Here is a 20362-nt window from a genome sequence, read left to right as displayed (position 1 = left end):
AGATGATAATGAACTGGGGAAACTTTTTTTTCATCTTTTTGGAGTTTAGTTCTAAAGGATCGATCGAGTTATATGCAATGGTTGGCTGATCCCTGTAGAAATCCTTGCCCTGTTTTGTAAACCAAGAAAACCAAGATCTTTTGAAAAGATCATTGCTCTTATGCATGGATAATGGCAACAACAAGTTGATATGAACCTGTCAAGGCCCTATTATGTCAAATATCCCTTGCAATAGATGGAAGACCCATTGACTAAAGCAAAAGATAAAAGAATTGAAAAGGCATTTCAAAGATTGGTCATGGAGCTGCAAACTAAAGAGGTCTAACTAAACAAGAGCCCAATCAAAGAAAACTTAAAGAAAAATATTTGGAGAGTAAACTGAGTCGAACATTTTACACTTAAGATGCATCTGTGGGATGGAATTTATTTGGATGAATTACTTAATATTTGGGCTGAATAGTAATTAAGTCCATTACATTTCTTATGTCTAAAGATATTCCAAGATATTGAAGATTCTAAGAAATCATAAAATATTTAGCATTTATTATTAGATTTAGAGTTAATATGATTAGAATATTTTTTTTATCTTATCTTTGGATTTTTTTTATTAGGATGAAAATCATATCTTATTAAGATTTGTTTTCTCTATTAGGGTTTTATCTTATCTTTATTTCATATAAAATTAAGATTTGTTTGGAATTTGTTTTCTATTACTTGTTTTCTATTTTCCTATAAATAGGATGTCATGTAATGGAGAATCAAAACAAGTTAAATATTAATGAATTGAGTGTTTTCTCTATTGGGAGAGCTTTCCCTTTGTTCTTGGGTTAAAAACTTTTTAGTGTTGGTTTTACCAGAAGGTCACAGTTAGGGTCACACTTCTTTGATAACTAATCAACAGACTGTGGTCAAAGTCAAGTTCCTCATATTTTATTTGCTTGATTTTAAGATGATCCTAAGTCGATTTGTATCTTTTGGCATCAGAGTTTTGACTCTTGAAATCAAGTGTTATCTATCCTTTGTTTGTTTATCTTCTTCAATCATAAAAAATGCTTGCATTGTTGCTTTTGGTATTTCTTCTATTGTGTCATCTTCCTTTGTTCTATTTATTTGAGTCTGTTCATCTTCCTTTGTTATCCTTTGTGCTTCTTCTTTTCTATCCTAGTAAAAAAAAAATATTGCAAAAAAAGGGGGAATTGTGAAAAAGAAGTCCAAATTGAAAAAAAAAATAGTTGAAGAAAAAAAAACTAAAAAAGGAACTTCTTTGCACTTTAATTATGACTAAAGGAGAAGGGGAACCAAAGTTTGATCTCAAGTTGTTTATGATGGAATTTCTAAAAAACCTCCATGCCTTCAATGCTGGATTGGATAATCTTATATTTCATTCTAAATCTAGAAGTCCAAGGCAACACAAATATGGAAAAGAAAAAAGAGAGTAAAAGAAGAAAAGAGATGAGAGAAGAAGAAAGTGAGACATCAAAAGAGAAAGAAAAGAGTTAAGAGGAAAGGAATTCAAAGATAGATTTTAGAGAAAAAGAATTACAAGAAAAAAAAGTTGAGAGAAAAGGAGATAAAAGAAAATGAGCGGAAAACAAAAAGAGTTGAGAGAGAAAGAATTAAGAGAAAAATTACAAGATAAAGGAAAGGATGAATATTATTCCTTCTATTCTAACCCATTGTTTAATTGTGATAATTCTCTTTCAAAGGGACTTGAAGAAGTGCTTCCAAAGGAGGAATGCAAAGTCTTATGTTATAACCCTTTGTTTATAAGTAATGATTCTCTTTTGAAGGGACTTGAAGAACAACTTTCTCAAGAAGAAAGAGAAACACCAATGAAGTCCTTAATAGCCATGGCTTATTTTAATTTGATTGTGAGCTTAATTCTTCTTGTAATTTTGTTTGTACATCTAACCATGCAATTTATTTTGATTTGATGTCCAAGGAAGAGTTGTACAAAAAGATGAAAGGGCAAAGCAATTTGGAGAAGAGGTGGATACATATGAGGAACAAGGCAACCATTGGGGGATGAAACCTTTAACTCACACCATCTCTAAGCCTTATGCTTTGGTTGATGTGGAACAACATTTGTTAATTCTTGACTTGCATGATACTTTTGATTTGCATAATATTTTAGATTTGCATGATTTTGTTCTAGTTAACCAATATGATTCAAGGATGAATCACTTTGAAAAGGGAGAGAATGATATGAACCTGTCAAAGGGGCCCAATTATGATGAAAGCTTGCTTGTGGAGCTTCTATGGAGGCTGGATCTTTGAGCTTCAATGGGGTCCTTTAATGGTGATTTTCCACCATGGAGATGCAGCGGAAGACAAAGGAAAGGAGGTGAGAGGAGGCGCCATCCATTAAGGAATAAGCCATGGAAGAAGGAGCTTCACCACCAAGATGAGCCTTGGATAAGAAGCTTGGAGAGGATGCTTCAATGGAGGAAAAGAAAGAGGGAGAGAAAGAGAGAGGGGGGAGCACGAAATTGAAGGAATAAAAGAGGGAGAGAAGTGGAACTTTGAAGTATGTCTCATAAGACTCTCATTCATCAAAGTTACAACAAGTGTTACACATGCTTCTATTTATAGACTAGGTAGCTTCCTTGAGAAGCTTTCTTGAGAAAACTTCCTTGAGAAGCTTCTTTGAGAAAACTTCCTTGAGAAGCTAGAGCTTAGCTACACACACCCCTCTCATAACTAAGCTCACCTCCTTGAGAAGCTTCCTTAAGAAGATTCCTAAAGAAGCTAGAGCTTAGCTACACATACCTCTCTAATAGCTAAGCTCACCTCCTTGAGATGAGAAGCTAGAACTTAGCTACACACCCCCTATAATAACTAAGCTCACCCCCATGACAAAAAACATGAAAATACAAAAAAAAGTCCTTACTACAAAGACTACTCAAAATGCCCCGAAATACAAGGCTAAAACCCTATACTACTAGAATGGCCAAAATACAAGGCCCAAATGAAGGAAAAACCTATTCTAATATTTACAAAGATAAGCGGGCTTATACTTAGCCCATGGGCTCGAAATCTACCCTAAGGCTCAAGAGAACCCTAGGGCCATCCCTTGGATCTCTAGCCCAATCTACTTGGAGTCTTCTACCCAATGCCCTTGCGAGATAGGATTGCATCATTCCCTCCACCTTGGAAAGGATTTGACCTCAAATCCTGAGGTTCTTCATACTCTGGGCTCCTTCCCTCAACACCTGTAAAAAGAACAAAAGCATATGTATTAGTGGTATTTGGAATGTTGAAGTAAGGTAAGGTCTGAAAACCCATTTCCTGGGCATCTTCCCATGAAGGAACATGGTTTCTCACCAACTCAATGAGTGGTGCTACAAGTATAGAAAAATATGGGACAAACCTTTTGTAAAAGTTTGTTAAGTCATGGAAGCCCCAAATTTTTCTTATACTTGGTGGAGTGGGCCACTCAGGAATGACCTTTATTCTCTTAGGATTCATGGGAACCCCTTGATCACTATTTGAAAAATTAAGAAAAGTAACGCAATAAAACATACCTTTTTCTATATTTTCATATTGATTATTCCTACCAAAAAGTATGACAAACCTAAGGTGTCCCATATGAGTACCTAAGTTTGTATTGAAACTAAAAATAAGAATAAACCTACCTAATGGGTCCCTATGTACATACACCATGAAGATGTTAGGTGTACGAGTGATTTTACAAAAGAGGGTTGCACCACTCAAAACATTCATCATACCACCTATTTTAGGGACTTGGTGCCTAATAATACCTATTTTGGGCACCAACAAAGCACAAGGATTTAAGCTCTTGCAAACCAAACCCTCATCCAACAACTTCTTTACTTGAGGAATAAACTCAAGCCCAAGAGGTGTGGCAATGCTAGCAAGTGCCTTTTTACAAAAGAGAAAATGTGGAGGTTGTCTATGAGGGAAAGTTTCTTTAATGTTTGTCTTTATTGTAAAATGAGTTTCCTTCTTAGCTAAACTCTTGGAGGAGACACTTACCTCCTTACACTTCTCTTTAACCACTAATGGTTGTCCTTCTTCTTGGGGGTAGATTTCTTCACTAGATTCTTCCCTTTTGCTTTTTCACTTTCACTAGAGGAAGGTGAAGTAGTAGCCTCATCTTGGCTACTATAAATGTCTTGGCCTCTCATAATCATGGTTTTTGTGGTGGGGCATTGAGAAGTAATGTGTCCTCTTCCAAGACATTTAAAGCACTTTATAGAGCTAGTTTTCTCTTGCATACTAGCCTTAGGGGCTTGCTTTTCTATTGTCTTCCCCTTATCATCTTTGGGCTTAGAAGGTGTCACCCCTAAGATGCCTTGACCTTGGTCTTTCTTTGGATAAGAGTGAGAGCCATAAGATTTTGAAGTAGACTTCTTTTTAAGTTGTTGCTCTACCCTTATTTCCCAATCTAAGTTAGCCTCTACATTGTCCTTCCCATGGAAGTATGAGAGTTTAATGTTAGCCTCTTGAGGCTTTCTTTCCTTTTCTCTTCTATGGGAGTGAGGTCTAAGATGTGACCTATGCCTTCCTTCATAATAGTCACGAAGTTCTTCACTTAGGCTTTTGCAAGAGTTATGACTACTATAGGAGGCATGTTTTTCTCTTTTCATTTCTTTCATTATTTTTCTTCTTTCTTCCTCTCTTATTTTCTTTCTTTCATCTTGACTTATTTCTTCCACTTTTTTTTTTCCTTTTTCTTTTCTCTCTTGTTTTTCTTTCCATGACTTGAGGGAACTCAACTCATCTAATATTCTAGATAAAGGGTCTTTATGACTGGTACCCTTGCCATTAACACTAGATGAATGATGACTCATGTTGGTTCCTAAGTTGTGGTTCTTTCTTGTTGGAGGTTTGAAAACAAAAGGTAAAAGAAACTATGGTTGAAACTAGCCAAATAAACACTAAAAGAGGTGTGAAAGATAAGGTAAAAAAAACTAATTGGTAAAAGGAAAGCTATCTAGGTGGTTTGACAATGGAAGGTAAAGGAAATAAGCTATGAAAGTAAGCAAGAAATGTAAACTAGGCGAATCCTAAGAGTGTTTGGATGACCACATTCAAGGTTCCCAACAAAACACTCACTATCCTAAGGAAAAATTGCCTAAAATTATTACACACAAATGAAAGTTTGGTAACCTAAGGCTCCCAACACACTTCCAATGAAAGGTCTTTTTGTTACAAAACTTGAAAGCAATGAAGGTAAGTAAATTGCAAATTACAAAATTACAAAACGGTTCTCAATTTTGGTGGTTGTTCTCTCTTTGGTGATTCACTCAATTTGGAGTGCTTCTTAGTCCAATAGCTCTTAAGGTGGTTGGCCCCTCTTCTGGACTCAAATTCTTCAAGGGATGGCACCAATCCTCCTTCCAATTCCCTATATGGCAACCCACAAACAAGGAAACAAAGAGACAAGCAATAACCAAAGACCAAAAAAAAAATGGAATGAAAGCTAAACCAATGGAGTTTTAACAAGACAATTTTTCAAGGATTATTCAACAATTAAAGCAATGAAAAGGACATAGAAGCAAGCTAGGACTCAAAGAGAAACTTAGAATGGCTCTAGAGTAGAGTAAAAAAAACTGAAAAAAAAAGACTCAACAAAACTCTAGCTTTGGCACTTGTCTTCACACTAATTTTGAATTGAAATTTCCAATTATAGAATAAATTTTGAGCCAAAACAACAAGCACCCTTCCCTTTCACCTTTTTTTTCTGGATACTGATTTTCCTGCCAACTTGTGCGATTTTTCGTATTTTTTTCCTTTTATCCAAATCACTTGTTTCTTTTTTTATAACTTTTTTCCAGATGTCTAGAAAATTCAGTAAAAATTTCAGCTCAAAATTCGAAGTAACCAATTCTCAGTAATTTTTACAAGTTTGTACGTCCAAGCTGCCAGCACCAGCGATTTGTTTCTTTAAGCATGGTATATTGATTGCCTTGGGCTTACTTTCAACCTTCCTATGTATGTTGAACTCACTAGGATTGTTTACCACAGTTTTCAGAGTTCAATATTCACTTAGGATCAACATTTCAGCCAGCAATTCAATCACCAAAACTCAAATTCACAATAGACACAATCATAAAGATACCTAAAAGTTCAAGAAAAGGTTCACAATCAAAGACTCTCTAAGAATTTTGCATGAACATGTTAAGGACTAATTAACATGAAAGATTTGACTCAAATCAAATAATAGGCTAAAAGAATTTCATACACTCATGAACAAATGAGTTAGACAAAGAAACAAGAAAATAAAATTCAGCACAACATAAGAAATCTTATGTGACAAGTTTCATGACTAGACATGACTTCTATGACAAAACTACAATAGGTGAACAAGTCACTCTAGATTTTTGAGGTTTTCTTCTACTTTAATATTTTTGTAAGAATTTTATGGTTTAGGTTTCAGCCACAAAAAATAACAAGACAAAACTCAAAGGAACCTAAACTCAACACAATTCATGGTTCAAGAACAAGAACAAGAAATTTGAACCATAAAAAATCAAATCTAACTTCTATAGCAAGTTTAATCGGTGGAAACTCTAAAGAATCATGTTAATAACATTTAGAACAAGACATGTGAGGAGATACATGGAGAAAAATGAAGAAACAACAATGGAAGAGAAGGTAAAGAAAAAAAATTAATGGAGGTTTAAGGTGCACCTACTTGAAGCTCTTGTGCTCTGATACCACTTGATGGAAGCTTGCTTGTGGAGCTTCTATGGAGGCTGGATCTTTGAGCTTCAATGGGGTCCTTTAATGGTGATTTTCCACCATGGAGATGCAGCGGAAGACAAAGGAAAGGAGGTGAGAGGAGGCGCCATCCATTAAGGAATAAGCCATGGAAGAAGGAGCTTCACCACCAAGATGAGCCTTGGATAAGAAGCTTGGAGAGGATGCTTCAATGGAGGAAAAGAAAGAGGGAGAGAAAGAGAGAGGGGGGGAGCACGAAATTGAAGGAATAAAAGAGGGAGAGAAGTGGAACTTTGAAGTATGTCTCATAAGACTCTCATTCATCAAAGTTACAACAAGTGTTACACATGCTTCTATTTATAGACTAGGTAGCTTCCTTGAGAAGCTTTCTTGAGAAAACTTCCTTGAGAAGCTTCTTTGAGAAAACTTCCTTGAGAAGCTAGAGCTTAGCTACACACACCCCTCTCATAACTAAGCTCACCTCCTTGAGAAGCTTCCTTAAGAAGATTCCTAAAGAAGCTAGAGCTTAGCTACACATACCTCTCTAATAGCTAAGCTCACCTCCTTGAGATGAGAAGCTAGAACTTAGCTACACACCCCCTATAATAACTAAGCTCACCCCCATGACAAAAAACATGAAAATACAAAAAAAAAGTCCTTACTACAAAGACTACTCAAAATGCCCCGAAATACAAGGCTAAAACCCTATACTACTAGAATGGCCAAAATACAAGGCCCAAACGAAGGAAAAACCTATTCTAATATTTACAAAGATAAGCGGGCTTATACTTAGCCCATGGGCTCGAAATCTACCCTAAGGCTCAAGAGAACCCTAGGGCCATCCCTTGGATCTCTAGCCCAATCTACTTGGAGTCTTCTACCCAATGCCCTTGCGAGATAGGATTGCATCAAATTATGTCAAATATCCCTTGCAACAGATGGAAGGCTCGTTGACTAAAACAAGAGATAAAATAATTAAAAAGAAATTTCAAATATTAGTCGTTGAGCTGCAATCTAAAGAGGGTCTAGCCAAACTAGAGCCTAATCAAAGACAACTTAAGAAAAAAATTTGGAGAGTAAAATAAGCCCAACATTTTACACTCAAGATACATAGCATTTCGGCAAAATAGTAATTAAGCCAATTGCATTTCTTATTCTAATGATATTTTATGATATTCTAAGATATTGAAGAAATCATCAGATATTTAGTGTAAATGACTAGAAGGTGGATTTGTCTGTTAACTCCTTGGCAAGTGAACTAAATTGCACAAGTAGTATAAAACAGAAAGTCCGAGTATTGTATCCACAAGGATTAAGTTTGTATTTGACAATTTTTGCAAACTAATTTTTCTAAGCAAAGTATATTTCAATTTGTAGAGAGATAGTGAAAAAATTAAAGCAAAGTATGCAATAAAAAAAAAATTAAAAACATAATTGAAACTCTTAGACAAATTATCAAATAGTTTGTGGGCAAAGGTGGGTTTTTCACAAAATTTTTGGTGAATGTTGGGTGCATAACATTGCTAAGAGAACTCTTGATGCAATGTTAAATGTTTTTCTCTATTCAATGCTAAAACTAGTGTCACCTTAACCTACAAATATAATCTATCCATAATCCCTTATGTGAAAAAGCCTAAATCATTTGATTCAACTCCTAATCCCTTAGAAAGCCTAACCAAATAATTTGATCAAGAGAAAAGGTTAAAACAAGAGCTAACCAACTTCATTACATCCCTGGATACAAGATGATTAGAAATCTCTTTCATTTCTAAGTATAAAAGCATTTCCCATTGACATTAATACTATAAAAGGTGTGTGAAATGGGTGATTGAACCATTAAACAAGTAAATAAGCATATGAAAAGATAATAACACTGAATTAGCATTAAATAGACAACTAGAGTCATTACATCAATGAGTTTCTAGCACACCAAACACCCAAAAATGGATAACTTAGTCTCTCATTAGCATAAGAGACATAAAAAATGAAGGTTAGAAGAAGAAGTGGGATGAAAAATGAAGGAGATAGGAGAAAAAACAATATAACCATGTTTTGTTTGCCAACACTAAACCTAGAATGATCTGATTGTGATCCCAAGAGAATGTTGGCCTTAAATATGGGTTAGGACCCCTATCTTGTCACTTCACATAAAGCATTGTTCGTTGGGTGAGATCTTCACGAATTCCAAAGTCACCAACTCAGTAGGACTGGCTCGCTAGGCAAGCTCTACTCATTAGGTAAGTCTTTCAATAATTCCAATTTATTCAATTCTAATTCCCTGGTCAAGCTGCATTCGCTAGGTGAGTTTAACCAGATGGCATGGCTCCCTTCTTCCATTCCTGAGCTACCACATGTCCTCTCGCTATGAGCATCCTCCCCGGGCAAGCCTTCCATCAATGACAACTTCCAATTCTCTTCTCTATGAACTAGAACTCTATCAAAAACACATAAAAAGTTAATAAATTCTAAAGACTTATTTACAATGAATAAAATCCTAAGAAGGCATTAAATCCTATCTAATTGGGACCAAACTAAGCAATAAATGAGGAAAAAAAATAGATAATTGTTTTGTAAATTGAGTGCAAAAGTTAATCATGAACAATAATTGTCACTATCCTATAGAGGCATCATGGATGGATGTGCATGAATGTGAATATGCATTGCTTATTTGCTTTTCCTTATTTAGCTATGTTTATATGGTTGGTTGGCTCATGTGTCTGTGATATGAATTAGAGTTGTATATATGTATATGTTGAAGTGCCATGAGGCACATGGCTTTATTTAATTGATCGGGTATACATGAATGTTTTATCTTGAAGTTGATGCTTTTAGCTTATGGATTTTGAAAATGCAAAAAGTTCACAAGTATTTTCATAAATAAATTAATTGAAGAGTTCAAAATAAAGTAAAATAAAGTCTTCCACTTTATTAGTTATTAGTATGCATAAAGTTCTCATTCCCTACACAAATATAAAGTTTACCATTTATCTTTTTTCATATATATTATTATAACTTTTATATTTGTCTATTATATTTTAGTTTTACAAATTAAATACTGCTATACTATTTTCATCCTTATTTATAGAAAATAATTAGATCTTTTAAACTTATTAATTATGACTCACTTTTTTTTTTATCATATTCATGAAAGTGGAACTTAGTTGACACATTCTCAATGCATCATTATTTTAATTAAGATGGGATTACCATAATTATGATAATCATGTAATTTTGTGAATAAAGGTATAATTGCGTACAATTGTCATCCACACATGTATATCAACATATCAATATAGATATTTGTAATATGAAAAATAAATAAAATATTTAATTATTAATTAATTTGAATCAATCAATCAACATATCACTTAATTTGAATCTTCAATTATATTGATAGGTAATAATTTTTTAAAATGGAAATTATAATAATAGTTGAGTTAATATATTATATAATACTTAGGTCATCAATTAATCAATCAATCAATATATTAGGTAATATGATATTTAGGTAATCATGTAATTAGGAAAATATCAAATGACATAATAAAATAAAAATAACAAAAGAGATTAATCTATTATATTGTTTATTAATAGGACATCGATATAAAGTCTGTCTATTAATGTTTAATAGAAAATTACAATAAATATAATTTTTTAAAAATTATTATACTTATAAATTACCATATGTAATCAAATATTAGAATCACTATTTACTTAATCATAAAAAAGAAAAAATGACATGAAAGAAAAGAAAATTGAACAGAGGATTTATTTGGATAAACCAAGAAGAATGGAGAGCGCAACACCAAGGATGTAGGCTCAAACGAAGGTGCCAACTAGGCGTGAAAATAGGCTAAGCAGCCCATCAGGGGCCGACAGCATGACCTAGTCTAGCCTTTTATTATAAAGGCTAGACTTAGGCTTTTTAAAAAGTTTTTTTAACTAAAAAAGCCAGACTTTAGGCTTTAAAAAAAACCTATTAGGTCTAATAGGCTGACTTATTTATATAATAAATTAATATATAATATTATATATTTATATTCATACATATTATATAAAACTACATGACATTTGTGTTTCTCCTCGTAAAGACTTGAAACGTCTTGCTTATGCTTCAGACTTCTAATAAAAAATTGAAAGGCTCACACACTCCTTATTCTAAGACTTCACTCATGTGGAAGCAATGACTTCCAAGATTATTTTGATGATGCCAAAGAATCAAGAGTTAAGCAAGCTCCAAAGATTCAAGAATCAAGTTTCAAGAATCAAGATTCAAGAACAATCAAGATCAAGATTCAAGAATCAAGAGAAGACTTAATCAAGATAAGTACTAAAAAAGTTTTTCAAAACATTGAGTAGCACAAGAATTTTTCACAAAATCTTTTATCAAAGAGTTTTACTCTCTGGTAATCGATTACCATAAGATAGTAATCGATTACCAATAGCCAACATTGTTTTCAAAACTGATTTACAAAGTTGTAATCGATTACCATGAGCATGTAATTGATTACCAATGTTTTAAAATGTTAGAATTCAAATTTCAAGAGTCACAACTAGTGATAAAACATTTTCAAATCATTTTCAACTTGTGTAATCGATTACACAATACTTGCAATTGATTACCAGTGTTTTTAAACATTTTAATTTTCAAATTTAAACATGAAGAGTCACATATGTTGATGTGTAATCTATTACACCTTAATGGTAATCGATTACCAGTGACTAATTTCAAAAAATAAATTACCAAAAGTCACAATTCTTAAAGTGACTTGTTTCTAAAGAGTTTTTCAAAAGTCACAACCTTTAAGTGACTAGTTTTCAAAAGAGATCTTTTAAAGTGATTAGTTTTAAAGAAATTGTCAAGAGTTACAAACTTTAACTTGAGTAATCAAATGACTATAAATATGTGACCATGGCATGAATTTGAATAACAAGTTTTTATAGAAATTTCTAATTCATTTTCTCAATTTCTTTCTAAGAGTTTTTGTTCAATACTTTCTCTTCCAAGAAAAGTTCATTGTTCAAAAACTTGTGCTACTCTTCTTTTTCATTCTCTTCTCCCTTTGCCAAAAGAAAAGAAGGACTAACTGCCTGAATTCTTTTGTGTCTTCCTTCTCTCTTTCCAAGAGAATTCAAAGGACTAACCGCCTGAGAATTCTTTTGATTCTTCCCTTCCCCTTAAACAAAAGATTTCAAAGGACTAACCGTCTGAGATATCTTTTGTTTCCCCTTACAAAGATTCAAAGGACTAACCGCCTGAGATTTTTTTGTCTTAACACATTGGAGGGTACATCCTTTGTGGTACAAGTAGAGGGTACATCTACTTGGGTTGTTATACTGAGAACAACAAAGGGTACGTCTCTTGTGGATCAATTCAAGTGGATGGTACATCCACTTGGTTGTTCAAAGAGAACAAGGGAGGGTACATCCCTTGTGGATCTTTGGCTTTTAAAGGATTTTACAAGGTTGAAAGAAATCTCAAGAACCGTTGGTTGCTTGGGGACTGGATGTAGGCACGGGTTGTTGCCGAACCAGTATAAATCTTGTGTTTGTCTTCTTCTTCCCTATACTCTTTAATTTCCGTTGTGTACTTTTATTTGCGCTTTTACTTTTGGTTAAGTTATTGTTTTTGTTCTTTACTTTCTTAACTTAGTAGTAAAAGCCTAGTTGAATCTAGTAACATTAAGAAGGATAATTTTAATTAGTTAATACACATTAATAATTAATTCAATCCCCCTTCTTAATTATTCCAAGGCCACTTGATCCAACAAGTGGTATCAGAGCAGGTATCTTGAGAAAAGTTTCACAACTTCAAGATTCATGACCTCCTCAAATTCTCTGTTTCCTGAAGGAAACTCCATCCATAGGCCACCTATCTTTAATGGTGAGGGTTACCACTATTGGAAAACCCGAATGCAAATCTTTATTGAAGCCATAGATTTAAACATTTGGGAAGCAATAGAAATAGGAACTTATATAACCACCATAGTAGATGCAAGCACTAGCACAACAACAGAAAAACCTAGAGATAAATGGACTGCAGAGGATAGAAGAAGAATCCAATATAATCTTAAAGCCAAAAACATTATCACTTCTGCCCTAGGAATAGATGAATATTTTAGTGTCAAACTGTTCAAATGCAAAGGAGATGTGGAATACTCTCCAACTTACACATGAAGGCACCACTGATGTGAAAAGATCTAGAGTCAATACTCTTACACATGAATATGAATTATTTAGGATGAACACTAATGAGAACATCCAAATCATGCAGAAAAGATTCACACACATAGTCAATCATCTTGCCTCCTTAGGAAAAACCTTTTCAAATGAAGATTTAATCAATAAAGTTTTAAGATGCTTAAGTAGGGAATGGCAGCCCAAGGTAACTGCTATTTCTGAAAGTAAAGATCTTTCCTCTATGTCTCTTGCCACTCTTTTTGGCAAATTGCAGGAACATGAAATGGAACTTCAACGTCTCAACCAAAATGTAGAGACCGACAAAAGGAAAAGAAGCATAGCACTCAAAGCCTCCTCCTCAAGGCAAGAAGAAGAAGAAGAAGAAGAATCTGATGATGAAGAGAACTTCTACTCTTTGTGAAGAAATTTCACAAATTTGTCAAAAATAGAAGAATGGAGAGAAGTCATAACTTCAACAATGGGAAGAGATCCCAAGAAGTTTCTCCTACACTTAAATGCTATAAGTGTAATCAACCCGGTCACATAAAGGCAAACTGTCCCTCAAATGAGTCATGGCCTGAGAAGAATGAGAAGAAAAGCTATAAAGAAAGAAGATCCAAGAAGGCGTATATTGTTTGGGATGACAATGACTCATCCGATGGTTCGAAGAAGGAGATCAACCTTCTATCCAAGGACTATGAAAGTGATGAGAACATCTCTTAAGAAGTTTAAGTAAAAAAAACAAAAGTCTGACTTCCATCTTTAAAGATCTAAGCACTTGAATCATGAAAAAGGTAACATCAAAACCATTATCTTTTAAATTAAGTTGGTTGAAATTTCTCTTTTATTTAACTTGTTTATATGATGACTAACAAAATTTTATTTGTATGTCTTGTTTGATTGCTATAATGAGTTTGTACTCATATGTTTAGTTGAGTTATCTTCCTTTCTCAAAATATGAAGCTTATTACCAAAATAAATCTAAATGGTTGATGATACCATGATCTATATCTTTCAATTGTTGTATGATTACTTGTATGATATGTTTATAAGTATTTGATTGATTGCTCATGTTTTTCAAAACTATTATATTATATAAAGTTATTTTTGATATATTAAAACTTTCTATGTTCATCTTGGTAAGTGTTGATTTTTTGTTGTTTTAGAAGAAGTGTCTGGTAATCGATTACCTTCTCATGTAATCGATTACAGGCAGTTAGGCTAAGTGTAATCGATTACAACATTTCTGTAATCGATTACAGAGTGTCTGTGTCTATAAATTTAAATTTTCAGAAACCGCGAGAACGCGATTTCTGCAGCAACTCGAACCCAAAATCCCTAAAACTTCAGAACTTGATTTATCCCTCAATTCTCAACCAAATCACGTCCCACAAAGCCCAAAATTCATCATTTTTCATTCTCTTTCATCTCCACCAATTAAAACTTCCAAAAAAACCTCCAAATGGCAGAACCATCGAAGAAGCGAAAGGGGGTTGCGACTTCATCCGCAGTCACTGGAACACGAAGCCACGGAACATCCAAGGTGCATACATATCAAATTCCTCCCTCCATATCATCTCCTACGTTGTTTTCCTCGGAAGAACAACGTATCCGGTACAATTCTCTTTTCTCTTCTCGTTCCATTATCGACCCTAAGTTCGTTGACTTAGCTTTCTTTGATGATGAAGTCTTTGATTGCTTTCAAGCATTTCAAAATTCTGGTTTAATTCAGTTTATCTCCATGAAACTTCCTTTTTACCCTGAATTGGTTAAAGTCTTTTATTCTAACTTGGAAATTCAAAAAGATTCCTTGATTTCTGAAGTTTATGGAATTAAGATGGTCATAGACCAATCCCTTTTCTTTGATCTCACTCAATTATCAAGTGATGGTGTACCATTTGAGGGTATACTTTATGTAACATCCCATTTTTCGTAAGCCAATTTAAAAAGAAATGTTATTTATAAATAAATAGTTTTAGAAAAATGATGAGATTTTATAAATAAATAAATAAGGAGATATAATTATTAATTGAAATAATGGTTTGAGGGAAAATAAAAAGGGTATTTTATTTATTTGTTTGATAGAGAATAAAATAAAGTTTGTTTTTATAAAATAATAAATAAATAAACAGAGTAAACCTAGCTATAAATAGCGTTAGGTCATTTTTCACACGGTGCCTCTTCTTTCCCTCATTTTCGTTTTCCCCCTCCTTCTCTCAAAACCCTCTATTTTTCTCACAAGCCACCAAACCTGTCTCATAAAAATGATGATCTCGGACTCATTCACCGTTGGATCGTCGTGAAATTTAAATAACAGGTTTATAACCCAATTTCGAGAATTTTCACCGTTGGAAATTTCGATATAATGTTTGAGCTGAGAGAAATACCCTTTGCATCGTAGCCTTTTCCTTTCCCGTAGAAACCCAGAGCTGTCTCGATAAAACTATGATCCCGGTTTCGTTAACCATTGGATTGTTGTGAAATTTCGATATGTTGTTTGCAATTCAATTCTTCACACTTTCACCGTTGGGATTTATGATATAATATTCATGTAGAGAGATAAATGAATCACACAAAGACAGTAAAAATGGAGGCTTCAATCCCTTCTCCGTCTCTTTGACGTTTGGGAACTCTATCGGAGCAGTTGGAGGAAAAACTGGAGGAATCTCAGGGAACCGCTAGAGATGCCACTATCACTGTCGAAAGACACGTGAGTCCGCTTAGAGGTAAGAGATGAGTTATTCACAATTGGGAATTAGTGAGAATATGCGTAGGGATCCTTAGAGGGTCAAATTGGGGTTTATTTTTGGGATGTTTTATTATATTGAAATTCTTCTTGTATTATTATGTGAGAGATTTTTACTCCCCGTGGATTAAGAAATATTCTTGTATAATTTGTTGTGCTTTGAATAATACTAGTGTAATAAATAGTTATATTAGAATTATGAAATTATGATTGGAATTGTATATAAGGGATAAATCGAATATATGATGAATTGTAGAATAACATATTACTTTGATATTATAATATTGTTATGAAGATTGAATATAAATGCAAAGTTGAATGTGATAAATTGTGAGATACATGTAAATATAAGATGGTTGATTGTGACATTAATTGTGTTGTGAGCTATGTATTATATAATAACCCAACCAGTGTTTATATTGGGAAAAATGTTTATGCGTAGTGTTAAATAAAAAGTGTAGGTTCCTAGTTAGGAACCGGTGTTAAATTGTAGCGCAATATGTTGTATGGTTTAAAACACGAGTGTGAGGTCATGAGTATTGTATAATTCATGAGCAATGTCTATGAATGAAATATGTGATGAATTGTGGAATGACATGTTGTTTTGAGATCGCAATATTGTTATTGAGATTGAGTAAAAGTGTAAAGTAGAACATGTGTTGAATTGTGAGATACGTGAAAACATGTGATGATGGATTGTGACATTATGAGATGTGAAATTGTGAATGAGTTTTGGTTGTGAATAAGTGTGTGATTAACTCTTGATGTGGCATTATTTGTGTTGTAAGCCGTGAATTGTACAATAACCCGACCAGTGTTATCTTGAGAAAAGTGTAAATGCATAGTGTTAAAGAGAAAGTGTAGGTTTCCTATTTAGGAACTAGAGTTAAAGAGAAAGTATAGGTTTCCTATTTAGGAACTAGAGTTAAAGAGAAAGTGTAGGTTTCCTATTTAGGAACCAATGTTAAATTGTAGCGCAATATGTTGTACGTGTTTAAAACATGAGTGTGAGGTCGTAGGTATTGTATAATTCACGAGCAGTGTCTGTGTGTTAAAATGATTTTAAGGGTTGGACCTGAATCAGGAGGGAGAGGCCTTGGCGGACTTTTCAGAGTGTAGGCCTTGGGGGTCACCGGGTTTGAGTGCTCCTTTAAGCCTATGCTGATCCTATATGGTTGGAGCATTCTCGCAAAACATCGTCACCCTGACTGGTCTCCCTATGATCTTACTTAGTGAGAGTGACCTGACAAACCAATTGTGTGGTGTGTCTTGTTATGTACTCCTAAGTGCCCTAGGGCGGTTTTTCACCGACATGGTATCACAATGCATATAGGCTTGAGTCTTAGCATAACTGTCTCACGCGCTTGCTAATTGTTTATTATGAAATTGATGTGTTATTATGTCTTGATCAGAGCGTGTGACTCTTGTGTAATGTGATTGATGATTGAAAAGTGTGATTGATGGATGAAAAGTGAACTTTGAAAGACAAAGTGGTGGAATTACATGAGTTACGTGTAAGTAAGTTTTATTTAGTTTATATGATATGTATATCTAGTTGTCTTGCTTCTCTATTAGTTAGGAATGCGATAACTCACTCCCTGTGTGTTGTTTGTGTTTGGATCCTATGATGATCTTGAACTTTGTGTTTGGGGGAGCAGATGACTAGGTGAATTGCTTTAAAGAACCTTGTGCTGAAGGACGTCGAGACACAACGCTCTGATAAGATGTGGCATTGGGGTATATGGTTTTATATTAATTGTATGAAGTCTTAGACGGCCTTGTTTGAGCCGAGATTACTTTATTATTTATTTGGAAAAGTTTGAATATGATGTAGAAGAAAGTGAATGTGAGCCTTTTATCCCTTTGAAAGGCTTGTATTTAAAAATGTTTTAAAAAATACTTTTAATTAATATTTGAATTTTTATTCCTTTGTTAGTATATATGTGATGGGTAGAGGGTGTTACACTTGATGATGAGTGGAAGTTTGATTTTTCTGTGTTTGATGCTTGCCGGATGGTTTGCACCAACCAAGCAGATATGATCGGAAGGCTTCTTGTCGGTTCATTGGCATTCGAATGCTGCATCATGCACTACTTGATTGTGTGCATCCTACTCCCTAGTTCTTCCAACCTTGCACAGGTTTCTGAGGAAGATTTGATAATTATGTGGGTTTTCTTAACCGGTCGTCAAATCGACTGGGCCCATCTTGTGAGATATCACATGCATAAGGCATTGCAATCAAATGCTCCACTCCCATATCCCCATCTGATTACTTTGTTTCTACAACATTTTAATGTCCCTCTTAACTCTAAGCCCTTTGTCAAAGTCAAGAGATCCTTTTCTATCAGTGCAAATGTAGTCTCTTCCTTCGGATACCGCAAAGAGAGGGATGACTCTTGGGTAAAGAAGGATGCTCCAGTACTGGCTGTTGAAGACCGCTCTCCCTCACTACATTCTCAGAGAGATGACTCTTCATCTCTTATGCACAACATTCTTGACAGGTTTGATGGACTTCAAACTTATGTTGGTGAGAGGTTTGACTCCTTGGAACGTCAAGTGGACTCATGATTCGAGGAGATGAACTCAAGGATTGCAAAGGTTGAAGAAGATGTTACCATCATTCGTGACTGCCTTGATTTACCTCCACCACCATCAGTTTAGACATTACTATTTTTATTAGTATTTTGATTTCTAGGTGTGTATTTGGCTATATTATTATGACATTTGAACACTTAGTATTTCTTTTAATATTTGCTTAGTATGACTGAACATGATATTTATGGTTTGTGATATATGACTAAGTGGTTTGCATTTCAATTTGGTTTTATTCATGTTCTGCTTTATGTATGTTTTAGAATCTTTTATGTTTGTTTTACAAATTATGCTTTGTGAATGATTAAATTATTCATGTTTCAAAAATCAAGTTTCAAGAACAATCAAGATCAAGATTTAAGACCCAAGATTCAAGAATTAAGAAAAGACTCAATCAAGATAAATACTAAAAACGTTTTTCAAAATATTGATTTATTTATTTTCCAAAAATTAAAAACTGACAATCACTTTCGATAAGGCCTTAATTTTATGGATTAGGATACTCAAATCTTAGTAACAAAGAATTTATCACTCCAGATTCACATATACGAAAACAATCAACTCCTAGTTTATATATATATATATATATATATATATATATATATATATATATATATATATATATATTTGTTGTGGCAAAGACAATGCCTAGCAGAACCCTTTTAATTTTTAATTAAATTAAAACGATGAAAAAGAATATCTCCAACTTTTTGTGAATTGATGTGGAAAAAAAAAAGTAGTGGTGTCACTCTCCTCACCTATAAATTCCATTCCGTGAAGAAAGAATTGAAACCACCGGTAGCCAGTTGCCACCAACCATCCTCACTTACAGATCTACCTGTGTCGTTTCCTCTATAGATAACCACATAACCTACTACTCAAATTCCGCGGTTTGTGTATCTGTCACCCACAAATTCCATTCTATGTGAAGAAAAACTTGAACAAGGGACCACCGGTAGCCAGTTGCCACCAACCATCCTAACTCATTCAAATTTACCTGTGTCGTTTCCTGTATAAATAAATAATCACAGATATAACTTTGTAGCTCCAAATTTAAGTAATAGGATGGTTTAATGCGCTTTTATGTACTATACATAGCCATCAGTCACTTTTGGTGGTTTAAATTTAATTGAGATAGCCTGTTTCTATGTGTTACTAAGTAGTTGGTGGTTTAGGATATACATATTAATACTAGCATAGCCAATTGGCCTATTGAATTTTCTTGTCATTTTGATTAATTAATTGTTTTTTATTTCTAGATATGTATGTGTATTTGACAAAGAACGAAAGTTGAATTTTGGTGCAGATTTTACCATCTTATATTCCTATAAGATTTAGTTCAATAACTAATAAAAAAAGATTGAAATTTATAAAAATACTTTAAAATTTTATCGAAAAGGCAAAGTTCTATTTATGGTGGCTATATATATATATATATATATATATATATATATATATATATATATATATATATATATATGTATATATAAGAAGCTGAAGTTAAGGTTATCTCCATATATGAGTGATCAGAAATTTTCATAGGCCGGACACCTCGTCAAATAACTATAAATATGGAATTCGTGAATCAATCACTAATAAGGAACTCTCGAGTCCATATATCGAGAAACCGATTTGTGGACATGCTTTATTTTTACATAGGAACAATATGTCACTCTTTAAAAGGACTTTAAGAGTGTTTTTGACCGAAGAAACAAGAGGATCTAAATTGTAAATATTTGGAACCTTATGTGGAAGGAATATGTTTCAAACTATCCACAATTTTGTATATGTTTAATTTTTTATTGCGTGAATCAAATATAAAAATATTGTACAGTAAAAATTAATGTTGAAATTTATTAAAATAATTATTATTTTCATAAATTTAACAATAAAAATTTATGTACATAATTATTGTTCCTAGTGATAAATTTTTTAGATATATCACTATAGTCAATCATGTGCTAGCTAAGGCAATGCCATTAAAAATTAAAATAATATAGACTGAAATTCTTAATTTATGAAAAAAATAACTACACTAGCTTTATGGTTGAGTTGAGGATTGAAAAAGTTTCAATTCCATCAACCATAATGTTTGGATTTAAAATTATCTTATATTTACTACTATTAAATTGTTCACCATCAGTTATGATTACAGCT

This window comes from Glycine max, chromosome 2 (assembly GCF_000004515.6).
Source record: "Glycine max cultivar Williams 82 chromosome 2, Glycine_max_v4.0, whole genome shotgun sequence".
NCBI classification, from domain to species: domain Eukaryota; kingdom Viridiplantae; phylum Streptophyta; class Magnoliopsida; order Fabales; family Fabaceae; genus Glycine; species Glycine max.
This window is presented reverse-complemented; position numbering follows the sequence as displayed.